The sequence below is a fragment of the Nerophis ophidion genome, linkage group LG23, assembly GCF_033978795.1.
Source record: "Nerophis ophidion isolate RoL-2023_Sa linkage group LG23, RoL_Noph_v1.0, whole genome shotgun sequence".
Classification (NCBI taxonomy): Eukaryota; Metazoa; Chordata; class Actinopteri; order Syngnathiformes; family Syngnathidae; genus Nerophis; species Nerophis ophidion.
Genome location: NC_084633.1, coordinates 11,659,625 through 11,686,546, shown reverse-complemented (window position 1 = coordinate 11,686,546; position 26,922 = coordinate 11,659,625). Strand labels below are relative to the sequence as shown.

Below are 26,922 nucleotides of genomic sequence, written 5' to 3'. Positions count from 1 at the left end.
TCCTCAGAAGTATGTCATTCATACATCGTCTGTCATACAAATCTAACTTGTACCAAATGTAAGACATGATTATTATATAACATTGGTTATGAATGTTACCGGAAATAAAATGGAGCGGTTTTGCAAATGAAAAAACATGGAATTTATATATTCGCAAAGTTAAATGGGTACACAGAATTTGAAAAACGACACAATGAGGCTGATCATAAACATTTCACTTTTTTGGGGCGTTTTCCGTAGGTTTTTTGGGGGGGGCTTTTTCTACGTGATTGAAGAGAATAAACAATAACAATGATGATTCTTATTTCAACATTTTCCTTGTCTTGTTTCAGAGGTCAACTAAGTTTTGAGAACGCGAATGAAAAAATCATCATGCTTATTTGTGTTTTTGTTTTTTAGGTTTTGTTGTTGTAAATCGATTGGAAGTGGAAGACACATCTCACGTTTGCCAAGTATTCATGCTATTTGTATAACATTACATGCATTATTTAAAACTCATTTAAAACTATAGCTGGACATTTGACAATTATTTTGATCAATTATCGAGGAAATTACAACAGATAAAATTCTTCATTAGTTATGTCCATCTCTACATCGAGTATAACTTGTACAATTTTTAATAAGTTGTACACTGTTTAAGACCTGTACAATACTTAAGATTTATGAGAGAAAATGTAGAGTTGTGAAATATAAACCATATACAATATAAATGATAAAGATTTGGCCGATCTGTTAATACCGTCGTCATATTGTGATAAAACATGTTGACCAATAGTTGACGAATAGAATCAGTATGTGGTCATTGCTAAAGTGCAGTGTTTTTCAACCTTTTTTGAGCCGAAGCACATTTTTTGCGTTGAAAAAATCCGGAGGCACACCGCCAGCAGACATCATTAAAATAAACAAAACTCAGTTGACAGTAATAAGTCGTTGTCGCAATTGTTGGATGACTTTAACGCATAACCAAAGTAGGTGTACTGTCACCACCTGTCACATCACACCCTGACTTATTTTGGCTTGTTTTCTGTTTTCATCTGTGTAGTGTTTTACTTTTGTCTTGCGCTCCTATTTTGGTTGCTTTTTCTCTTTTTTTTTGGTACTTTCCTGTAGCAGTTTCATGTCTTCGATTGACCGATATTTCCCGCATCTACGTTTTTTGCAATCAAGAATATTTTATTGTTTTTATCCTTCTTTGTGGGGACATTGTTGTCATGTTCGGACGTACATTGTGGACGCCATCTTTGCTCCACAGTAAGTCTTTGCTGTTGTCCAGCATTCTCAGTAGAAGCATTTAAGTCTCACCTTAAAACATATTTGTATACTCTAGCCTTTAAATAGACTCCCTTTTTTAGACCAGTTGATCTGCCGTTTCTTTTCTTTTTCTCCTATGTCCCACTCTCCCTTGTGGAGGGGGTCCGGTCCGGTCCGGTGGCCATGTACTGCTTGCCTGTGTATCGGCTGGGGACATCTCTGCGCTGCTGATCCGCCTCCGCTTGGGATGGTTTCCTGCTGGCTCCGCTGTGAACGGGACTCTCGCTGCTGTGTTGGATCCGCTTTGGACTGGACTCTCGCGACTGTTGGATCCATTATGGATTGAACTTTCACAGTATCATGTTAGACCCGCTCGACATCCATTGCTTACCACCTCTCCAAGGTTCTCATAGTCATTATTGTCACCGATGTACCACTGGGTGTGAGTTTTCCTTGCCCTTATGTGGGCCTACCGAGGATGTCGTAGTAGTTTGTGCAGCCCTTTGAGACACTAGTGATTTAGGGCTATATAAGTAAACATTGATTGATTGATTGATTCTGTTTTTGTTTACTTTGTAGACCAGTTCAGTCTTAGTTTCGTTCTTCATAGCCTTCCCTAAGCTTTAATGCCTCTTTTTAGGAGCACTCGCCTTTAGCTTATTTTAGGTTTAAGCATAAGACTCCTTTTGACCTGCACACTGCCTCCCGCTGTTTCCGACATCTACAAAGCAATTATCTATCTGCTGCCACCTACTGATATGGAAGAGTATTACATGGTTACTCAGCCGAGCTCTAGACAGCACCGACACTCAACAACAACACATCATTTGCAGATTGTAATTACTGGTTTGCAAAAAAATATTTTTAACCCAAATAGGTGAAATTAGATCATCTCCCACTGCACACCAGACTGCGTCTCACGGCAAACTAGTGTGCCGCGGCACAGTGGTTGAAAAACACTGCTATGGTGATTATATCGATATTAAGTATTAAAACAAAGAATAAATACTTATTACATTTAATATTTTATATCACAGTAAATATTACAGGTCATATCACCCATCCCTACCGAGTTGGATGTAACTGACCTTCCTGGATGTGTTGCCAAAAGAAGCCTGTTTGTTTGTGTTTGTGTCATTTGCTGCAAGTGAGTTCTGAGAGCATATAAGGTGCCTTGTTCTCACTGCAGGGGGCCTCGTTCACTGACCACTGTAATCCTTCCTCCCCTGCTGTCGGCCTTTCAGCTTGACCATAATCCTTTGCTTCTGTGGACCACTGCTGTGTTATTAATTGTATCGCTGGATTTCCTGACGTACTCACATTCTGAACATTTTCTAGTAGCAATTTACTCGAATTAGAAATAGTAAAAAAAAAAAACGTAAAGTGTGCGCTTATACTTGGAAACTTGTGTCGTGCTTAGGCACACTTGACACCTTAAGTCCAGTTGGTTTGAGTAGTATTGGTGCTCTGATGTGTACTCAAGCATGCTTGGGAGAGGTGGGCCTGGGCATGAATAAGATCGGCCGATACCAATACATTGTATCGTACAAAAACCGAAACCAGTGAAGTTGGCACATTGTGTAAATTGTAAATAAAAACAGAATATTGTAATTTGCAAATCCTTTTTAATTTCTATTCAATTGAATAGACGGCAAAGACAAGATACTTAACGTTCGAACTGGAAAACTATTTTTTGCAAACATTAGCTCATTTGGAATATGATGCCTGCAACAAGTGGCAAAAAAGACTAAGTAAGTTGATGAATGCTCAAACACTTATTTGGAACATCTCACAGATGAACAGGCTAATTGGGAACAGGTGGGTGCTATGATTGGGTATAAAGGCAGCTTCCGGGCGAGGGTCACCACCTTGAACAAATGCGTGAGCAAAATGTCGAACAGTTTAAGAACAACATTTCTCAACAAGCTATTGCAAGGAATTTAGGGATTTCACCATTTACGGTCCGTAATATCAAAAGGTTCAGAGAATCCCTCAGGCGGTACTGCATCAAAAAGCGACATCAGTGTCTATAGGATATCACCACATGGGCTCAGGAACACTCCAGAGAACCACTGTCCGTAACTACAGTTTGCCGCTACATCTGTAAGTGCAAGTTAAAACTGTACTACGCAAAGCGAAGGCCATTTGATCAACAACACCCAGACACGCTGCTGGCATCGCTGGGCCTGAGCTCATCTAAGATGGACTGATGCAAAGTGGAAAAGTGTTCTGTGGTCTAACGAGTCCACATTTCAAATTGTTTTTGGAAACTGTGGACGTTGTGTCCTCCCGAACAAAGAGGAAAAGAACCATTCGGATTGTCATAGGCGCAAAGTTGAAAAGCCAGCATCTGTGATGATATGGGGGTGTATTAGTGCACAAGGCATGGGTAATTTACACATCTGTTTCAATGAGCTGATCCACTGTACATTAGCATTGGCTAGCAGCATTAGAGCCCGCCTTCATCCTGAATAACTGTTTAGATTTATTTTGGTTTATTCTAAACTGTATTAATTTGATTCCTACATGTATGTGCACTTCATGTGTATATATAATGTACTTTTGTGTGCTTAGTTTTACAGTCACTTCCTTGTGGAGAATATCAATAAACCACTTCCAGTTATATTTTTCATCTCAAATTTAAAAGTCTGTTTATACAGTTGTGGTCAAGAGTTTACATACACTTGTGAATGACATAATGTCATGGCTGTCTTGAGTTTCCAATCATTTCTACAACTCTTATTTTTTTTGTTTTAGAGTGATTGAAGCATATACTTGTTGGTCACAAAAAACATTCATGAAGTTTGGTTCTTTCATGAATTTATTATATGTAAAAATGTGACCAAATCTGCTGGGTCAAAAGTATACATACATTATCAATTTTGGTGATGTAGAAAAGTTACAATCAAATCAAATTAGTTTCATTGCATGGCCTCTTAACTTCGTGTGAGTGATTATGAATGACAACACCTGTTGACTTATCTGAGTCAATTTAAAAAGGCTCATGTGATGCAGTCATTAGACACTGTTACAAACGCGACAATGGGGAAAATCAAACGAACTCCGCATAGATCTGAAAAAAACAAATCATTGACTTGAAAAAGTCAGGAAAGTCACTTGGAGCCATTTCAAAGCAGCTTAAGGTCCCAAGAGCAACAGTGGAGACAATTACTCGGAAGTATAAAATGCATGGCACAGTTTTGTCACTGCCACAATCAGGAAGAAAACGGAACCGGTCACCTGCTGCTGAGAGAAAATTTGTCAGGATGATAAAGAGTCAACCGAGAACCACCAAAAAGCAGGTCACAATACGCAGCAACAATTGCAAAACAGAGCAAAATAATATGCAAACCCCGCTTCCATATGAGTTGGGAAATTGTGTTGAATGTAAATATAAACGGAACACAATGATTTGCAAATCCTTTTCAACCCATATTCAATTGAATGTGCTACAAAGAAGATATTTGATGTTCAAACTCATACATTTTTTTTTTTTTTTTGCAAAAAATAATTAACTTATAATTTCATGGCTGCAACACATGTCAAAGTAGTTGGGAAAGGCCATGTTCACCACTGTTACATCACCTTTTCTTTTAACAACACTCAAACGTTTGGGAACTGAGGAAACTAATTGTTGAAGCTCTGAAAGTGGAATTCTTTCCCATTCTTTTATGTAGAGCTTCAGTTGTTCAACAGTCCGGGGTCTCCGCTGTCGTATTTTACGCTTCATAATGCGCCACACATTTTTGATGGGAGACAGGTCTGGACTGAAGGCGGGCCAGGAAGGCACCCGCACTCTTTTTTTTTACGAAGCCACGCTGTTGTAACACGTGCTGAATGTGGCTTGGCATTGTCTTGCTGAAATAAGCAGGGGCGTCCATGAAAAAGACGGCACTTAGATGGCAGCATATGTTGTTCCAAAACCTGTATGTACCTTTCAGCATTAATGGTGCTTTCACAGATGTGTAAGTTACCCATGCCTTGGGCACTAATGCACCCCCATACCATCAATAATGCTGGGTTTTGAACTTTGCGTCTAACAATCTGGATGGTTCGCTTCTCCTTTGGTCGGGATGACAATGTCGAATACATCCAAAAACAATTTGAAATGTGAACTCGTCAGACCACAGAACACTTTTTCACTTTGCATCAGTCCATCTTAGATGATCTCGGGCCCAGAGAAGTAGGCAGCGTTTCTGGATGTTGTTGATGAATGGCTTTCGCTTTACATAGTAGAGCTGTAACTTGTACTTACAGATGTAGCGACAAACTGTATTTAGTGATAGTGGTTTTCTGAAGTGTTCTTGAGCCCATGTGGTGATATCCTTTAGAGATCAATGTCGGTTTTTGATACAGTGCCGTCTGAGGGATCGAAGGTCATGGTCATTCAATATTGGTTTCCGGCCATGCCGCTTACGAGGAGTGATTTCTCCAGATTCTCTGAACCTTTTGATGATATTATGGACCGTAGATGTTGAAATCCCTACATTTCTTGCAATTGCACTTTGAGAAACGTTTTTCTTAAACTGTTTGACTATTTGTTCACACAGTTGTGGACAAAGGGGTGTACCTCGCCCCATCCTTTCTTGTGACAGACTGAGCATTTTTTGGGAAGCTGTTTTTATACCCAATCATGGCACCCAACTGTTCGCAATTAGCCTACACACCTGTGGGATGTTCCAAATAAGTGTTTGATGAGCATTCCTCAACTTTATCAGTAATTATTGCCACCTTTCCCAACTTCTTTGTCACGTGTTGCTGCCATCAAATTCTAAAGTTGATTATTTGCCCCCCAAAAAAATGTTTGTCAGTTTGAACATCAAATATGTTGTCTTTGTAGCATATTCAACTAAAAATGGGTTCAAAATGATTTGCAAATCATTGTATTCCGTTTATATTTACATCTAACACAATTTCCCAACTCATATAGAAACGGGGTTTATAAGAAAAAAATATTATTAAATATATGTAAAACATTCGTATAGCCTTTTGAAATAAACTATATGCATCTATGCCAATCTAGTCATGACATCAAAAATATATCATATTGACCACACCCATAGCCACGCCCCACCACCACATATATATGGTGTCAATCTGGGGGAAACCCGGACATAGATTCTTCCTTCCCCCAGTTATAGCAGTTTAGCCAACTTGCGTATTGGAAATCAATCATAGAAAGTTGCGTTAAAGGCCTACTGAAACACACGCAGTCTGATAGTTTATATATCAATGATGAAATATTAACATTGCAACACATGCCAATACGGCCTTTTTAGTTTACTAAATTGCAATTTAAAATTTCCCGCGAAGTGTCGTGTCGAAAACATCACGGTATGCTGACGCGTGCTTTTGACGTCTCGGGTTGTAGCGGATATTATTTTCCAGCCCGATCCAAGCTATAAGTAGTCTGCTTTAATCACATAATTACACAGTATTATGGACACCTGTGTTGCTGAATCTTTTGCAATTTTTTCAATTAATAATGGAGAAGTCAAAGTAGAAAGATGGAGGTGGGAAGCTTTTAGCCTTAAGCCACACAAACACATCCGGTGTTTCCTTGTTTAAAATTCCCGAAGGTGAAGCTTTACTATGGATCAGAGCGGTCAAGCGAACATGGATCCTGACTACATGTCAAATGGCACTTTTCGGTGAGAAAATTGTGGTAATAAGTCTGCTCTTACCGGAGACATCAGCGGAGCTTCCCTCGTGCTGCAGCTGCGTGACTCTCTTCAGAGACTCTGGCGGTCAACACACCCGTGGCCACACCCCTCCGACTTTCAGGTACTATTTTATCTCACTAAAACACTAGCAACACAATTGGCAGATAAGGGATCTTCCAGAATTATCCTAGTAAATGTGTCTAATAACATCTGAATCGCTCCCACTGCAATCGCCTTTTTTTTTTTTCTAGTCCTTCACTCTAAATTTCCTCCACGAATCTTTCATCCTCGCTCAAATTAATGGGGAAATTGTCGCTTTCTCGGTTCGAATAGTTCTAGCTGCTGCTGGCTAGGATTACAAACAATGAGGATGTGAGGAGCCCTACAACCGGTGACATCACGCGCACATCGTCTGCTACTTCCGGGAAAGGCAAGGCTTTTTTATTAGCGACCAAAAGTTGCAAACTTTATCGTCGATGTTCTCTACTAAATCCTTTCAGCAAAAATATGGCAATATCGCGAAATGATCAAGTATGACACATAGAATGGACCTGCTATCCCCGTTTGAATAAGAAAATCTCATTTCAGCAGGCCTTTAACACACAGTTGTGTTATGAAGTAATGGCCCCAATCCTCACAAGCCTACTTCCATCAGAGGCGTAAGAATAAAGTGAGAACGCCGCTCGTTAGTTACATCAGATGCGGTTGGCTTTTACGAGCTTGGCCTAAGCACGGGAGCACTGCGGGTTCTCGCCGAGCCTCTTACACATACCTCGCGGTTGCGCCGTGAAGCAGGGGTAGGTCATTAGAGTCCACCTTTTCCACCATAAAGCCCGTCAGGGGTGTATGATGTCACACGGTTGTGGTGCACGGCGAAGATGTCAATAAGGGAAAACGGGGCTGGTGCATGTGAGAAATTTGACTCTGTCGGTATACATCTGGCTACACATCCTAAGGAATGCACAGCGGGATCCCTGTGGTGGTTGCCCAGTAGTAGAGGTGGAGCCTTTCCTGTGTGCGTGTGCATGTGAGAGAGAGCTGGGCTGGAAAGATAGCGCCGCATCTGGACCCGGCTTTTTTTTTTCTCCAACGGATATCATGGTTGACCCGGAGCTGAACTGAACATCAGCTGACTGAGTAAACATTGCACTGCAGCGCTTTGGCTTAGGAGCACCTGTGCCTGGAGTTTGGACAGACGAAAATCATTTAAACGGCGCAAAGAAAAGAGAGCGAGGCCAGTTTCCACCATTGCAAAGTGTTCTGAGTTACTTAGTTCCAGCTAACATTTGGATATACCGGTACACTATGTTGCCAGGAGTATTTGGTCACCCATCCAAATGATCAGAATCAATCAATGATTATTTATATAGCCCTAAATCACTAGTGTCTCAAAGGGCTGCACAAACCACTACGACAACCTCGGTAGAGCCCACATAAGGGCAAGGAAAACTGACACCCAGTGGGACGTCGGTGACAATGATAACTGTGAGAAACCTTGGAGAGGACCGCATATGTGGGCAACCCCCCGCCCCCAGGGGAACCAAAAGCAATGGATGTCGAGCGGGTCTAACATGATACTGTGAAAGTTCAATCCATAGTGGATCCAACACAACCGTGAGAGTCCAGTCCAAAGTAGATCCAACACAGCAGAGAGAGTCTCGTCCACAGTGGAGCCAGCAGGAAACCACCCCAAGCGGAGGCAGATCAGCAGCGCAGAGATGTTCCAGCCGATACACAGGCGAGCGGTCCATCCTGGGTCCCGCCTCAGAACAGCCAGCACCTCATCCATGGCCATCGGACCGGACCCCCTCCAGTGGGACAGAGGAGAAAAAGAAAAGAAACGGCAGATCAACTGGTCTAAAAAGGGAGTCTATTGAAAGGCTAGAGTATACAAATGAGTTTTATGGTGAGACTTAAATGCTTCTACTGAGGTAGCATCTCGAACTGTTACCAGGAGGGCATTCCAGAGTACTGGAGCCCGAACATAAAACGTTCTATAGCCTGCAGACTTTTTTTGGGCTCTGGGAATCACTAATAAGCCGGAGTCCTTTGAACGCAGATCTCTTGCCGGGACATATGGTACAATACAATCGACAAGATAAGCTGGAGCTAGACCATGTAGTATTTTATACGTAAGTAGTAAAACCTTAAAGTCACATCTTAAGTGCGCACAGGAAGCCAGTGCAGGTGAGCCAGGATAGGCGTAATATGAACAGACTTTCTTGTTCTTGTCAAAAGTCTAGCAGCCGCATTTTGTACCAACTCATGTGTACTACTCACTTGGCCCGGCCACAGGTGTATAAAATCAAACAGTTAGGCATGGAGACTGTTTCTACAAACATTTGTGAAAGAATGGGCTGCTCTCAGGAGCTCAGTGATTTACAGCAGTGGAACTATTATAGGATGCCACCTGTGCAACAAATCCAGTCGTGAAATTTCCTCGCTCCTAAATAGTCCAAAGTCAACTGTCGGCTTTATTATAAGAAAATGGAAGAGTTTGGGAACAACAGCAACTCAGCCACCAAGTGGGAGGCCACTTAAACTGACAGAGAGGGGTCAGCGGAATGCTAAAACGTATAGTGCAGAGGTCAGTTGCCACAGAGCTCCAAAATTCATGTGACCTTCCAATTAGCCCACGTACAGTACGCAGAGAGCTTCATGGAATGGGTTTCCATGGACGATCAGCTGTATCTAAGCCATACGTCACCAAGTCCAATGCAAAGCGTTGGATGCAGTGGTGTAAAGCATGTCGCCACTGGACTCTAGAGCAGTGACACGCGTTCTCTGGAGTGATGAATCACGCTTTTCCATCTGGCAATCTAGTGGACAAGTCTGGGTTGGTAAGTTGCTAGAACGGTACATTTCGGACTGCATTGTCCCGAGTATGAAATTTGGAGGAGGACGAATTATGGTGTGGGGTTGCTTTTCAGGAGTTGGACTTGACCCCATAGTTCCAAAAAAAGGAACTTTGAATTCTCCAGGATACCAAAAAATGTTGGACAATTCCCTGCTCCCAACCTTGTGGGAAAAATTTTGAGCGTGATTATTCCTCTTCAAACCTGACCGTGCACCAGTGCACAAAGCAAGGTCCATAAAGACATGGATGACAGTCTGGTGTGGACTAACTTGACTGGCCTGCACAGAGTCCTGACCTGAACCAAATAGAACTCCTTTGGGATGAATTAGAATGGAGACTGAGAGCCAGGCCTTCTCGACCATTGATTGATTGATAGAATTTTTTTTTTTAGTAGATTGCACAGTTCAGTACATATTCCGTGCAATTTCACCACTAAATGGTAACACCCGAATATGTTTTTCAACTTGTTTAAGTCGGGGTCCACGTTAATCAATTCATGGTAATCCGTGTGTGACCTCAACAATGCGTTTTTGGAAGAATGGTAGAAAATTCCTATAAAAACACTCCGCAGCCTTGTGGACAGCCTCTCCCGAAGAGTTGAAGCTGTAATAGCTGCAAAAGGTGGACCAACATCATATTTAACCCTATGGGTTAAGAATGGGATGGCACTTCAAGTTCATATGTGAGTCAAGGCAGGTGGCCAAATACTTTTGGCAATATAGTGTACATGCTTGTCATTGGACAGTGACAGTAAGAGGTCTGCACTGGTAAGCAACCCTATTGGGATCCCAAATGAAGCCCCCCGAGCGTGCCTCCGCATCCGACCGCTTTTTAATGATCCGAAGCCATCGTCCCTTCTGCCACACAGGGCTTGATAGATTCGCCTTGGCAAGGGTCCTCATTTTTTTCCCCCTGGCATCGTCAGCTCAGGACAATGGGCCATCAGGAGGGAAGCCAATGGGAGGAGATCCTAAACCATGTCCCGATGTACACACAATGAAGCTCGGGGCACAGGGAATTGCTTAATTGGAGGAAAATGGCTCTTCCCCTAGGCCTCTGCCTTGTGCATTCCTCCACTGCACTCCATGTTTGGTGAAGATGCACGATCATGTAAGAATATGACGTTCATACCATTTCCGTGTATTTCATATTTTAGCAAGTTTTTTCACAAAGGTGTATCTCAAGGGACAACTCCACAGAAGTGAAACTTGGATATACTCCAGAGGAGTCAAAGGGTTTCTGGTATTAACACAATTTACTGATTCTTACAAGGCTATTTTAACGAGTGTATAAATATCGATACTTTAAACTTTAATATGTTATGAAGTTTCGTCCTCATTAAAAATTTCTAAAACTATTTTTGAAAACCTCATAAAAACATTTGCACGGATACGTTTGCTCCAATGAGGGTTTAATGGTGCTGATTTCGCTCATCAATGAGTGGAGTAATTATTTTTTTCCATGTATTTATGATGGGTACTATTCGACACTAACAATATCAAGACAATATTTAAGTAGCTCCTTATTCTCTTTTATCACATACATTTGTTTTAGCAAAACAAAGTCAATACTCTATAGCAGGGGTCACCAACGCGGTGCCCGCGGGCACCAGGTAGCCCGTAAGGACCAGATGAGTAGCCCGCTGGCCTGTTCTAAAAATAACTCAAATAGCAGCACTTACCAGTGAGCTGCCTCTATTTTTTAAATTGTATTTATTTACCTGCAAGCTGGTCTCGCATTGCTCGACATTTTTAATTCTAAGAGAGACAAAACTCAAATAGAATTTGAAAATCCAAGAAAATATTTTAAAGACTTGGTCTTCACTTGTTTAAAGAAATTCATAATTTTTTTTATTTAGCTTCTTATAACTTTCAGAAAGACAATTTTAGAGAAAAAATACAACCTTAAAAATTATTTTAGGATTTTTAAACACATATACCTTTTCACCTTTTAAATTCCTTCTTCTTCTTTCCTGACAATTTAAATAAATGTTTAAGTTTTTTTTTTTATTGTAAAGAATAATATATAAATTTGAATTTAATTCTTATTTTTAGCTTCAGTTTTTTCGACGAAGAATATTTTTGAAATATTTCTTCAAAGTTATGATTAAAATTCAAAAAAAATATTCTGGCAAATCTAGAAAATCTGTAGAATCAAATTTAAATCTTATTTCAAAGTCTTTTGAGTTTCTTTTAAAATGTTTGTTCTGGAAAATCTAGAAAAAATAATGATTCGTCTTTGTTAGAAATATAGATATATTCTAACAAAGTGCAGATTGGATTTTAACCTATTTAAAACATGTCATCAAAATTCTAAAATTAATCTTAATCAGGAAAAATTACTAATGTTCCATAAATTATTTTTTTTATTTTTTCAAAAAGATTCGAATTAGCTAGTTTTTCTCAATTTTTTTCTGTTGAATTTTAAAGAGTCGAACTTGAAGATAAAATATGTTTCAAAATTTAATTTTCATTTTTTGTGTGTTTTCTCCTCTTTTAAACCGTTCAATTCAGTGTTTTTTTTCATCATTGATTCTCTACAAAAAAAAAATCCGTAAAAAGAAAAAAAAATGTACGACGGAATGACAGACAGAAATACCCATTTTTATGAATATATATAGATGTATTTATTAAAGGTAAATTGAGCAAATTGGCTATTTCTTGCAATTTATTTGTGTATGAAACTGGTAGCCCTTCTCATTAATCAGTACCCAAGAAGTAGCTCTTGGTTTCAAAAAGGTTGGTGACCCCTGTTCTATAGTACACAATAACTAAACAAAGGCAAAAACTAATATCCATTACTCATTTAAATATTTTGGTTTAACTTGCCCGCTTCTGCTTGCTCTCTTTCTGTGTGGAAAATGTTTAGCCTCATCCTACAGTCCTCCAGTGATAGCGCTACATGTAAGAAAGTGCAGTTTATTTCCACGAATGGAGTATTATTGACCCTGAGGAGCTGCTCTACACAGATACATCACACGGACAAAGATAAGACCTTTTGCAGGTTTGTTCTGTGGTCAGATGAAACAAAAAAGTAGCTGTTTGGCCACAATAACCAGCAATATGTTTGGATAAGAATAGGTGAGGCCTTTAATCCCAGGAACACCACCCTACCGTCAAGCGTGGTAATTATGTTCTGGGCCTGTTTTGCTGCCAATGGAACTGGTGCTTTACAGAGAGTAAATGGGACAATAAAAAAGAATTACCTCCAAATTCTTCAGGACAACCTAAAATCATCAGCCCAGGCGCAGTTGGGTGTTCCAACAGGACAATGACCCCAAACACACGTCAAAAGTGGTGAAGGAATGGCTAAATCCGGCTGGAATTAAGGTTTTAGAATGGCCTTCCCATAGTCCTTGAACGTGTGGACAATGCTGAAGAAACAAGTCCATGTCAGAAAACCAACACATTTACTGAACTGCACCAATTTTGTCAAGAGGAGTGGTCAAAAATTCAACCAGAAGCTTGCCAGAAACTTGTGGATGGCTACCAAAAGTGCCTTATTGAAGTGAAACTTGCCAAGGGACATATAACCAAAAATTAACATTGCTGTATGTATACTTTTGACCCAGCAGATTTGGTCCCATTTTCAATTGCCTTATAATAAATTCAGAAAAGAACCAAACTTCCTGAAAGTTGTTTGTGACCAACAAATATGTGCTCCAATCATCACTATCACAAAAAAAAATAAGAGTTGTAGAAATTATTGGAAACTCAAGACAGCCATGACATTATGTTCTTTATGGAGCGGAAGCAGCGTTAGGTCAAGAAAAAACAAGCTATTTCATCCCTACAAGCCTGTTTCGCAGGTGTCTCTGCTCTTCAGGGGATTTTATAAATGACTAACACAAGCTGTCAATCTTGGAATAAACATGCAAAATGGTGTGGCAAGAGATCACCTCTTTGCTCTTCAGGGGATTTAAAGGCCTACTGAAACCCACTACTACCGACCACGCAGTCTGATAGTTTATATATCAATGATGAAATATTAACATTGCAACACATGCCAATACGGCCGGTTTAGTTTACTAAATTGCAATTTTAAATTTCCCGCGGAGTTTCTTGTTGAAAACGTCGCGGAATGACGACGTACACGCATTGGAGGGGACATATTAGCGTAGCACCAAACACGGCTAAAAGTAGTCTCTTTTCGTCGCGCAATTACACGGTATTCTGGACATCTGTGTTGCTGAATCTTTTGCAATTTGTTCAATTAATAATGGAGAAGTCAAAGAAGAAACATGGAGTTGGGAAGCTTTAGCCTTTAGTCACACAAACACACGGTGATTCCTTGTTTAAAATTCCCGGAGCTGAAGCTTTACTATGGATCAGAGCGGTCAAGCGAACATGGATCACGACTACATGTCGACCGGCAGTTTTTGGTGAGAAAATTGTGGTCAAAAGTCGCCTCTTACCGAAAATAAGCTGAGCTTGCGCCGTCCATGCAGCTGCCGTGACTTCCCTCAGAGACTGGCGTCAAGACACCCGTGGACAAACCCCTCCGACTATCAGGTACTATTTAATCTCACTAAAACAATAGCAACACGATAGAAAGATAAGGGATTCCCCAGAATTATCCTAGTAAATGTGCCTAAAAACATCTGAATCCGTCCCAATGCAATCGCCTTTTTTTTTTTTACTTTATTTTTTTTTTTTCTAGTCCTTCGCTATCAATATCATCCACGAATCTTTCATCCTCGCTCAAATTAATGGGGAAATTGTTGTTTTCTCGGTCCGAATAGCTGTTGCTGCTGGAGGCTCCCGTTAAAAACATTGTGAGGACGTGAGGAGCCCTCACCCTTGTGACGTCATCGTCTGCGACTTCCGGTAAAGGCAAGGCTTTTTTTTATCAGCACCAAAAGTTGCAAACTTTTATCGTGGATGTTCTCTACTAAATCCTCTCAGCAAAAATATGGCAATATCGCGAAATGATCAAGTATGATACACAGAATGGACCTGCTATCCCCGTTTAAATAAGAAAATCTCATTTCAGTAGGCCTTTAATAAATCCCCTGAAGAGCAGAGAAACCTGCAAAACAGGCTTGTAGGGATGAAATAGGTCAGGAAAAAACCCAGAGGCTAATGTGTGTGTGTGTGTGTGTGTGTGTGTGTGTGTGTGTGTGTGTGATTATCGATCTATCCATCCATCCATCCTTTGCGAGAAGACAGACTTAAGATGCTTTCCAATGCCTTGTTTCTTTTCCTCAGGTGATTGGGGATTTCGTACTTTGCACTGCAGTATCATCATCTGCTTTCGTCACACAAATTGACACAATTTTGCTCGATTTAAACAGCACAACAGCGTCTGTGGCAGGGAACCCAAAAGCCATTGAGGAAAATAGCCTTCAATTTGCACTTATAGCCATGGAGGTGCATGCACATGAAGACATTAACGACTTTAAACACTTCAAACGACAAAAATGGCAGCCTTATGGGTATTCCTGGAACATGTTGCATGTGTCACCAGTTATTATTGACACGCACAACCACGACACATCAAACTAAGAAATTGAACTCGTTATTAGACGTGCATGAGCTTGCATCTTGTACAATAGCCTCCAGACAGAAAAAAGTCCTAAAATGCACCTTTTTTAAGTAGTTTAATACAGTTTTTTTCACTAGGGTGCCATGAAATACAGTCTGTGTGCCATGCGATATTATGTCATTTCTCCTAATTGGGCTAAAAATATTTTTTGCAAACCAGTAATTACAATCCGCAAATAATGTGCCGTTGTTCCATATTAGTAGTTGGCAGCAGGTAGCTAATTGCTTTGTAGATGTCGGAACCATGGTTTGTCGTGATCACAATATGCGGGAGGCAGCGTTAAGGTAAAAAGGTATCTAACACTTAAACCAAAAGTAAATAAAAGAGTGCCGCTAAGAAAAAACATTGAAGTTTAGAAATGGCTATGCAAAATGCAACAAAAACTGAACTGGCTGCAAAGTAAACGAAAACAGAATCCTGGACGACAGCAAAGACTTGCATTACAGCGTGTGGAGCAGACGGCGTCCACACAGTACATCCGTACATGGCAATCAACAATGTAACCACAAAGAAGGATAGCGTCTGCACAACTTTAATCGTCTTGATTGCGAAAACAAAGCAGGTGCGGGGAATGTTCAAGGAGGACATGAAACTGCTACAGGAAAATACCAACAAAATAGGAGCGCAAGACGAGAACACACAGGAAAACACCAAAAACCTTCAAATAAGTCACAACGTGATGTGATAGGTCATGACTCTAGACCAGGCCTGGGCAATTATTTTGCCTCGGGGGGCCAAATTTAGGGAAACAAATGTCTGGGGGGCCGGTATATCTTTTTTTAGGAACACACAATGTCTGATTGAATGCTAAAAAAGTGACGGACTGCCTTAAAAAACAAAATGGAATTTTACAATTTTTTTTACTGAAGAGACACCAAGAATGTACATGAAAATAAAGAATGGGATTTACAATATTAACTATGATCGATAAAATGCTGAATATTGACAACATTTGAACATGGGGATGGTGTGGCGAAGTTGGAAGAGTGGCCGTGCCAACAATCTGAGGGTTCCTGGTTCAATCCCCACCTTTTACCATCCTAGTCACGTCCGTTGTGTCCTTGAGCAAGACACTTCACCCTTGCTCCTGATGGGACCTAATTAGCACCTTGCATGGCAGCTCCTGCCATCAGTGTGTGAATGTGAATGTGCTGAGGCTGGCCTCTGGGGAAACGCTCCCCACCCACACCGCTTGGAGCTTCGTCTGAGCTGCTGTGACTTAGATTACCATAGTAACTAATTAGATGACCATGGTAACTAGAATATCATGCAAAAGCACAGATTCTAACAATTGAAATACTTTGTATAGTTGAAGACTTACGGTCATTTGAAAACATCACTGCACATCATAATGGCAGCTACAGTTTCCATCTTAAAGATCTAAAAAAAAAAAGATTTATTTGGGAATGTCCGGCGGGCCAAATTGAAGAGCTTAACGGGCAGCATTTGGCCCCCGGACCTTAATTTGCCCGGGTCTGCTCTAGACCTACTTAGTTGGTTATGGTTTAAAGCAGGGGTCGGGAACTTTTTTGGTTGAGAGAGCCATGAAAGCCAAATATTTTTTTAAATATATTTTTGTGAGAGCCATATAACTTTTTTTAACACTGAATACAACTAAATGTGTGCATTTTTAAGTAAAACCAAAAATGTTAGAGTATAATAAGTCTATTGTTTTTAATAACGTTATTCTGAAGATAACCAATATTAAGTTAAATACTTTTACTGTTAATGCTACTTCTTCAACAGGTGCGGTACGAAACGCTTGGATGGATTAAAACAGTGGTTCTCAAATGGGGATACGCGTACCCCTGGGGGTACTTGAAGGTATGTCAAGGGGTACGTGAGATTTTTTTTTAAATATTCTAAAAAATAGCAACAAATCAAAAATCCTTTATAGATATATTTATTGAATAATACTTAAACAAAATATGAATGTAAGTTGATAAACTTTGAAAAGAAATGCAACAATGCAATATTGAGTGTTGACAGCTAGATTTTTTGTGGACATGTTCCATAAATATTGATGTTAAAGATTTCTTTTTTTTGTGAATAAATGTTTAGAATTAAGTTCATGAATCCAGATGAATTTCTATTACAATCCCCAAAGAGGGCACTTTAAGTTGATTACTTCTATGTGTAGAAATCTTTATAGTTGTATTGCTTGTTTATTTTTCAACAAGTTTTTTGTTATTTTTATTTAAAAAATTCCCAAATAGTTCAAGAAAGACCACTACAAATGAGCAATATTTTGCACTGTTATACAATTTAATAAATCAGAAACTGATGACATAGTGCTCCATTTTACTTCTTTTATCTCTTCTTTTCAACCAAAAATGCTTTACTGTGATTAGGGGGTACTTGAATTAAAAAAAATGTTCACAGGGGGTACATCACTGAAAAAAGGTTGAGAACCACTGGATAAAAATGTATGAGAATGTTTTATATTTTGAACATTATTTTTGACACTGTTACCAGTGGAATTATTCACTATCTTTGATTGATTGAAACTTGTATTAGTAGATTGCACGGTTCAGTACATATTCCGTACAAATTACCACTAAATCAGGGGTGTCCAAAGTGCGGCCCGGGGGCCATTTGCGGCCCGCAGCTAATCGTTTACCGGCCCGCCATATATTCTGCAAAAATTCCAAAATTGATAGTATTGCAAAAATTAAAAACATTTAAAAAAAAAAAAGTGGAATGAGGTGAAATTTAAAGAGGAAAAAGTGGCAATGTTGACACAAAGCTGCCATGCATATTTTTTTTTTCCTTTTTGTCTTTTTTTTCCATTGCTCAAAAAAAAAGACAAACATCTGTTATAATTAATTATTACTTAAAAATTATCACTTTAACATGTTTTATGTGGAAAAAATATTGCATATGTTGTGTGGTTGCCATATAAAAACATAAAAGTTTTGACAAAAGAGCATAAAACAAACAAAATAATAGTTAAAACTTAAAATTAACAGATATATCGGAAGTTGATCTTGAAATTTAAGTGTTAAGTTTTTTTAAAAACCTAATAAAAATGTATCACTTTGAGTGGGAAATCTTTTGGATCTCAAATATATTTAGTCGGATTTTATTTAACTTTTCACTGTGATTACTCAAATATTAAATAATTAAAATCAATGGTGTCCTGCATTATTGATCTTTGAGGGCTTTAATTGCTAAATAAAGGAACTCTCCTGAAGGAATCAATAAAGTACGATCTATGTATCTAAATACTGCATATTTCAGTTCTACTATAAAAAACAAAGTTGTCTTTGACAGAAAAGGCATAAAACCTTATTTGTTTTACTTTATATCAACCTCAAGTTGATATAGAGATTTACTGTAAGCATTAAATAAAAAATAAAAGTAATAATTTGACTTATTTTTAACATTTTATTGACTGAGACCCTCTATGCACCCCAAGAGCCCTAAAGATTTAAAAAAATCCATATATTTTGTTATGGTTTGATAATGAAAAATATCAAAATGGCCCCCGCTTGCTTAAATTTTTCCATATGCGGCCCTCTGTGAGAAAGTTTGAACATCCCTGCACAAATTTTAAGTTTCCTGTTGGAACTCTCCTGAAGGAATAAATAAAGTACTATCTCTCTATCTAAATGGTAACACCCGAATACGTTTTTCAATTTGTTTAAGTCGGGGTCCATGTAAATCAATTCATGGTATCGTGTTAAGCAATGTCAGCAAAGATTTATCTGAGAGCCAGATGCTTTCATCAAAAGAGCCACATTTGGCTCCAGACCCATAGGTTCCCTACCCCTGATCTAAATGGTAACACCGGAATACGTTTTTCAATTTGTTTAAGTTGGGGTCCACTTATATCAATTCATGGTATCGTGTTAAGCAATGTCAGCAAAGATTTATCTGAGAGCCAGATGCAGTCATCAAAAGAGCCACATTTGGCTCGAGAGCCATAGGTTCCCTACCCCTGATATATCTAAATGGTAACACCCGAATACGTTTTTCAATTTAAGTCTGTGTCCACGTAAATCAATTCATGGTATCGTGTTAAGCAATGTCAGCAAAAGATAAATCTGAGAGCCAGATGCAATCATCAAAAGAGCCACATTTGGCTCGAGAGCCATAGGTTCCCTACCCCTGATATATCTAAATGGTAACACCCGAATACTTTTTTCAATTTGTTTAAGTCGGGGTCCATGTAAATCAATTCATGGTATCGTGTTAAGCAATGTCAGCAAAGATTTATCTGAGAGCCAGATGCAGTCATCAAAAGAGCCACCTTTGGCTCGAGAGCTATAGGTTCCCTACCCCTGATCTAAATGGTAACACCCGAATACGTTTTTCAATTTAAGTCGGGGTCCACGTAAATCAATTCATGGTATCGTGTTAAGCAATGTCAGCAAAGATTTATCTGAGAGCCAGATGCAGTCATCAAAAGAGCCACATTTGGCTCCAGAGCCCTAGGTTCCCTACCCCTGATCTAAATGGTAACACCAGAATACGTTTTTCAATTTGTTTAAGTCGGGGTCCACGTAAATCAATTCATGGTATCGTGTTAAGCAATGTCAGCAGAGATTTATCTGAGAGCCAGATGCAGTCATCAAAAGAGCCACATTTGGCTCCAGAGCTATAGGTTCCCTACCCCTGATCTAAATGGTAACACCCGAATACGTTCTTAAATTTGTTTAAGTCGGGGTCCACGTAAATCAATTCATGGTATCGTGTTAAGTAATGTATGCAGAGATTTATCTGAGAGCCAGATGCAGTCATCAAAAGAGCCACATTTGGCTCGAGAGCCATAGGTTCCCTACCCCTGATCTAAATGGTAACACCCGAATACGTTTTTCAATTTAAGTCGGGGTCCACGTAAATCAATTCATGGTATCGTGTTAAGCAATGTCAGCAAAGATTTATCCGAGCCAGATGCAGTCATCAAAAGAGCCACAGGTTCCTTACCCCTGATCTAAATGGTAACACCCAAATATGTTTTTCAATTTTAGTCGGGGTCCACGTAAATCAATTCATGGTATCGTGTTAAGCAATGTCAGCAAAGATAAATCTGAGAGCCAGATGCAGTCATCAAAAGAGCCACATCTGGCTCCAGAGCCATAGGTTCCCTACCCCTGATCTAAATGGTAACACCCGAATATGTTTTTCAATTTGTTTAAGTCGGGGTCCACGTAAATCAATTCATTATATCGTGTTAAGCAATGTCAGCAAAGATTTATCTGAGAGCCAGATGCTTTCATCAAAAGAGCCACATTTGGCTCCAGAGCCATAGGTTCCCTACCCCTGATCTAAATGGTAACACCAGAATACGTTTTTCAATTTGTTTAAGTCGGGGTCCATGTAAATCAATTCATGGTATCGTGTTAAGCAATGTCAGCAAAGATTTATCTAAGAGCCAGATGGAGTCATCAAAAGAGCCACATCTGGCTCCAGAGCCATAGGTTCCCTACCCCTGATCTAAATGGTAACACCCGAATACGTTTTTCAATTTAAGTCGGTGTCCACGTAAATCAATTCATGGTATCGTGTTAAGCAATGTCAGCAAAGATAAATCTGAGAGCCAGATGCAATCATCAAAAGAGCCACATTTGGCTCCAGAGCCATAGGTTCCCTACCCTTAGTTTAAAGTATATTCAACAGTTGCGACAATGACTTTTTTAATTGTCAATATCGGCTGCTGAATTTCATTTTTCAATGATTTCTACTGGTTGTGTGCCTCGGGATTTTTTTCAATGAAAAAAACGTGCCTTTGCTCAGGAAAGGGTGAAAAACACTGGCTGAATAGAGGAAGTTATGAGTGGGTGGCGAGTGCAGAAACGCCGGTCCTTGAGTGCATGAGTGAGGCAGTGAGGGGGAGTCCACACCGCCTCAGAGGCTCGAAAAAAATAGGTCAGTGCCCCGGTTTGAACCCCTGCACATTCTTGCAAAAACAACGACACAGGATGAGGAGGGTTTCTTACCTTTAAGGGATGAGAAGGAAAGCCAAAAAAAAAAGTCCAGCAAGCTGGTCAGAGCCGATCGCTCCTCGTCAAATTGTGCCTTCCTCACTGGGGGCAGCTGGCCAGTCTCAAGAGGCGTCTGGAGAGCTGCTCTCCTCCCACACCATTTCGCATGTTTTATTCCCAAACTTGACAGCAAGTCAGTAGCAACACTTGAAAGGAGAAGAAATGGTGTTTGATTTAACGCATCGCTTAATGGTCAAGTGGTTCCTCCGAGGGGGGGAAGTTAGGGATGGCACGAAAATGGTGGCAGGGCGGGTATTTCGTCTTCTTCGCTCGTCGTTGTTTTAATGTGGAGGTCTGGTGGGAGATGATGTCTCGTCTCTTCCCCAGGAAGGAGAGCTGTGTCGTGTCTCCCCACCTCCCTCGCCGCTGCAGCCGCCGTCGTCCGTGTGCCGCCCAGCAGCCAGCAGCCCCAAGCAGCCAGCCAGCCCCAGCCAGCCCGTCAGGAGGAGCAGCCCAGCGGTGTCTGCCAGCTCAGCGCATGCCTGCAGCTCCGCCCCTGCACGGCCCCTCCTCCGGTCCTCCCTCCCCTCCTTCCGTCCTGATGGTAACATCTCTTGCTTTTTATGCCTAGAAATACAAATTGGGATTACACCAGGGGCGTCAAAACTCCTTTCAGATCCGGGGCCACTTGGAGAAAAAGCTACTCCCAAGTGGTTGTACTTGTATTGATTGATTGATTGATACTTTTATTAGTAGATTGCACAGTTCAGTACATATTCCGTACATTTGACCACTAAATGGTAACACCCGAATAAGTTTTTCAACTTGTTTAAGTCGGGGTCCACGTTAATCAATTCATGGTACAAATATATACTATCAACATAATACAGTCATCACACAAGTTAATCATCATAGTATGTACATTGAATTATTTACATTATTTACAATCCGGAGGGTGGGATGAGGAGCTTTGGTTGATATCAGTATTTCAGTCATCAACAATTGCATCAACAGAGAAATGTGGACATTGAAACAGTGTAGGTCTTATTTAGTAGGATATGTACAGCCAGCAGAGAACATAGTGAGTTCAGATAGCATAAGAACAAGTATATACATTAGAAGTACATTTGAGTTGTTTATAATCCGGGGAGATGGGATGTGAATGGAGGAGGGTATTAGTAAAGTGTTGAAGTTGCCTGGAGGTGTTGTTTTAGAGCGGTTTTGAAGGAGGATAGAGATGCACTTACTTTTATACCTGTTGGGAGTGCATTCCACATTGATGTGGCATAGAAAGAGAACGAGTTAAAACCTTTGTTAGATCGAAATCTGGGTTTAACGTGGTTTGTGGAGCTCCCCCTGGTGTTGTGGTTATGGCGGTCATTTACGTTAAGGAAGTAATTTGACATGTACTTCGGTATCAAGGAGGTGTAGCGGATTTTATAGACTAGGCTCAGTGCAAGTTGTTTTACTCTGTCCTCCACCCTGAGCCAGCCCACTTTGGAGAAGTGGGTTGGATTGAGGTGTGATCTGGGGTGGAGGTCTAAAAGTAACCGGATTAGTTTATTCCGTATAGCGCTTTTCTACCTTCAAGGTACTCAAAGCGCTTTGACACTACTTCCACATTCACACATTCACACACTGATGGAGGGAGCTGCCATGCAATCAATCAATCAATCAATCAATGTTTACAAGGCGCTAACCAGCACCCATCAGGAGCAAGGGTGAAGTGTCTTGCTCAGAACACAAAGGACGTGATGAGGTTGGTACTAGGTGGGGATGAACCAACAACCGTCGGGTTGCGCACAGCCACTCTTCCACTGCGCCACTGGTAAAATCACAGCTCGATAACTTAAGTGAAGTGAAGTGAATTATATTTATATAGCGCTTTTCTCAAGTGACTCAAAGCGCTTTACATAGTGACACCCAATATCTAAGTTACATTTAAACCAGTGTGGGTGGCACTGGGAGCAGGTGGGTAAAGTGTCTTGCCCAAGGACACAACGGCAGTGACAAGGATGGCACAAGCGGGAATCGAACCTGCAACCCTCAAGTTGCTGGCACGGCCACTCTACCAACCGAGCTATGCCGTCCGTTAAAAATAAAGACAACTTCAGATTGTTCGTTTAAAAATAGAACAGGCACATTCTGAACATGTACAAATAATGTTGATGTTTTTTTGTTTTTTTTACACACCCATGTTGCAGCTAATAGTACTCTCTTTATTTGTCGTTGTTTATACTTTATACCAGGGGTCCCCAAACTTTTTCACTCGGGGGGCCGCATTGGGTTAGAACAATTTGGCCGGGGGCCAGGATATATATATATATATATATATATATATATATATATATATATATATATATATGTATATATATATATATATATATATATATATATATATATATATTAAGGGTGTGGGGGGAAAATCGTTTAGAATACGAATTGAATCGTTTACACTGTGCGATTCAGAATCGATTCTCATTTTTAAAAAATCGATTTTTTTAATTAATTGGTGGTTCCTCTCTTTAAGAAGTGGGACCGGAGGGTGTGTTCCAACTATCGTGGGATCACACTCCTCAGCCTTCCCGGTAAGGTTTATTCAGGTGTACTGGAGAGGAGGCTACGCCGGATAGTCCAACCTCGGATTCAGGAGGAACAGTGTGGTTTTCGTCCTGGTCGTGGAACTGTGGACCAGCTCTATACTCTCGGCAGGGTTCTTGAGGGTGCATGGGAGTTTGCCCAACCAGTCTACATGTGCTTTGTGGACTTGGAGAAGGCATTCGACCGTGTCCCTCGGGAAGTCCTGTGGGGAGTGCTCAGAGAGTATGGGGTATTGGACTATCTTATTGTGGCGGTCCGCTCCCTGTATGATCAGTGTCAGAGCTTGGTCCGCATTGCCGGCAGTAAGTTGAACACATTTCCAGTGAGGGTTGGACTCTGCCAAGGCTGTCCTTTGTCACCGATTCTGTTCATAACTTTTATGGACAGAATTTCTAGGCGCAGTCAAGGTGTTGAGGGGTTCCGGTTTGGTGACCGCAGGATTAGGTCTCTGCTTTTTGCAGATGATGTGGTCCTGATGGCTTCATCTGACCGGGATCTTCAGCTCTCACTGGATCGGTTCGCAGCCGAGTGTGAAGCGACCGGAATGAGAATCAGCACCTCCAAGTCCGAGTCCATGGTTCTCTCCCGGAAAAGGGTGGAATGCCATCTCCGGGTTGGGGAGGAGACCCTGCCCCAAGTGGAGGAGTTCAAGTACCTAGGAGTCTTGTTCACGAGTGAGGGAAGAGTGGATCGTGAGATCGACAGACTGATCGGTGCGGCGTCTTCAGTAATGCGGACGTTGTACCGATCCGTTGTGGTGAAGAAGGAGCTGAGCCGGAAGGCAAAGCTCTCAATTTACCGGTCGATCTACGTTCCCATCCTCACCTATGGTCATGAGCTTTGGGTCATGACCGAAAGGAAAAGATCACGGGTACAAGCGGCCGAAATGAGTTTCCTCCGCCGTGTGGTGGGGCTCTCCCTTAGAGATAGGGTGAGAAGCTCTGCCATCCGGAAGGAGCTCAAAGTAAAGCCGCTGCTCCTTCACATCGAGAGGAGCCAGATGAGGTGGTTCGGGCATCTGGTCAGGATGCCACCCGAACGCCTCCCTAGGGAGGTGTTTAGGGCACGTCCAACCGGTAGGAGGCCACGGGGAAGACCCAGGACACGTTGGGAAGACTATGTCTCCCGGCTGGCCTGGGAACGCCTCGGGATCCCCCGGGAAGAGCTAGACGAAGTGGCTGGGGAGAGGGAAGTCTGGGTTTCCCTGCTTAGGCTGTTTCCCCCGTGACACGACCTCGGATAAGCGGAAGAAGATGGATGGATGGACGAACACGACACAGAACAAAGTAATGAAACAAAAATGAATATTATCAACAACAGTATTAATATTAATTATAATTTAAGCATAGCAGTGATTAAAAATCCCTCATTGACATTATCATTAGACATTTATAAAAATAATAAGAAAAGAATAGTGTCACAGTGGCTTACACTTGCATCGCATCTCATAAGCTTGACAACACACTGTGTCCAATGTTTTCACAAAGATAAAATAAGTCATATTTTGGTTCGTTTAATAGTTAAAACAAATTTACATTATTGCAATCAGTTGATAAAACATTGTCCTTTACAATTTTATAAAAGCTTTTAAAAAAAAAAAATCTACTACTCTGCTAGCATGTCAGCAGACTGGGATAGATCCTGCTGAAATCCTATGTATTGAATGAATACAGAATCGTTTTGAATCGGAAAAATATCGTTTTTCAATTGAGAATCGAATCGAAAAAATTGATATATTGAATCGTGACCCCAGGAATCGATATTGAATAGAATCGTGGGACAACCAAAGATTCACAGCCCTAATATATATATATACATATATATATATATATATATATATACAGTGGGGCAAAAAAGTATTTAGTCAGCCACCGATTGTGCAAGTTCTCCCAAGTAAAATGATGACAGAGGTCTGTAATTTTCATCATAGGTACACTTCAACTGCGAGAGACAGAATGTGAAAAAAAAAATTCAGGAATTCACATTGTAGGAATTTTAAATAATTTATTTGTAAATTATGGCGGAAAATAAGTATTTGGTCAACCATTCAAAGCTCTCACTGATGGAAGGAGGTTTTGGCTCAAAATCTCACGATACATGGCCCCATTCATTCTTTCCTTAACACGGATCAAATCGTCCTGTCCCCTTAGCAGAAAAACAGCCCCAAAGCATGATGTTTCCACCCCCATGCTTCACAGTAGGTATGGTGTTCTTGGGATGCAACTCAGTATTCTTCTTCCTCCAAACACGACGACTTGAGTTTATACCAAAATGGATACATGGATGATACAGCAGAGGATTGGGAGAATGTCATGTGGTCAGATGAAACCAAAACTCCAGTCAACTCCATCCATCCATTTTCTACCGCTTGTCCCGTTCGGGGTTGCTGGAACCTACCTAAGCTGCATTCGGGCGGAAGGCGGTGTACACCCTGGACAAGTCGCCACCTCATCGCAGGGCCAACACAGATAGACAACATTCACACTCATATTCACACACTAGGGCCAATTTAGTGTTCCCAATCAACCTATCCCCAGGTGCATTTTTTTTGGCGGTGGGAAGAAGTTGGAGTACCCGGAGGGAACCCACGCAGTCATGGGGAGAACATCCAAACTCCACACAGAAAGATCCCGGATTGAACCTAGGACAACTCAGGACCTTTGTATTGTGAGGCACATGCACTAACCCCTGTCACACCGTGCTGCCCTCAGTCAACTCAAGATAAAAAAAAAATTATCAAAATCAAATTACAGGATGTTATTTATCGACTGGTGCACTGAAATGTAATTTTTTTTTTTTTTACATATGTAGCATCATCTACAAAGATACAAATAATTGCTATTGCGACATCTAGTGGACGCATTTAGAACAGCAGTTTCTTAAATTCAAAAATTTTGGCAAATTTTTATACTTGGCAAACTCATCCCTCAAGCCGGATAAAACCTGTTCGCTGGCCGTAAGTTTGACACTACTGGATTCCACATCAGCACAAAAAAGTGTATGTGCACAATCTGGATTGCCCTGCATCATACTTAAGAAAACCGTTTCTAATGTTCTGCGCCCCCAATCAAAACATGAG

General features: G+C 40.7%; 1 protein-coding gene across 1 annotated transcript in view; it reads right to left on the bottom strand.

The window, feature by feature from the left end:
* glis2b (GLIS family zinc finger 2b) overlaps positions 1 to 21,770 on the bottom strand; it is a 95,576-nt gene extending 73,806 nt beyond the window's left edge. The window contains exon 1 of the mRNA XM_061884832.1: positions 21,258 to 21,770. The gene's annotated coding sequence lies outside the window, so the exon portion shown is untranslated. The remainder of the gene's footprint in view (positions 1 to 21,257) is intronic.
* Between the last annotated feature and the right edge of the window lie 5,152 nt (positions 21,771 to 26,922).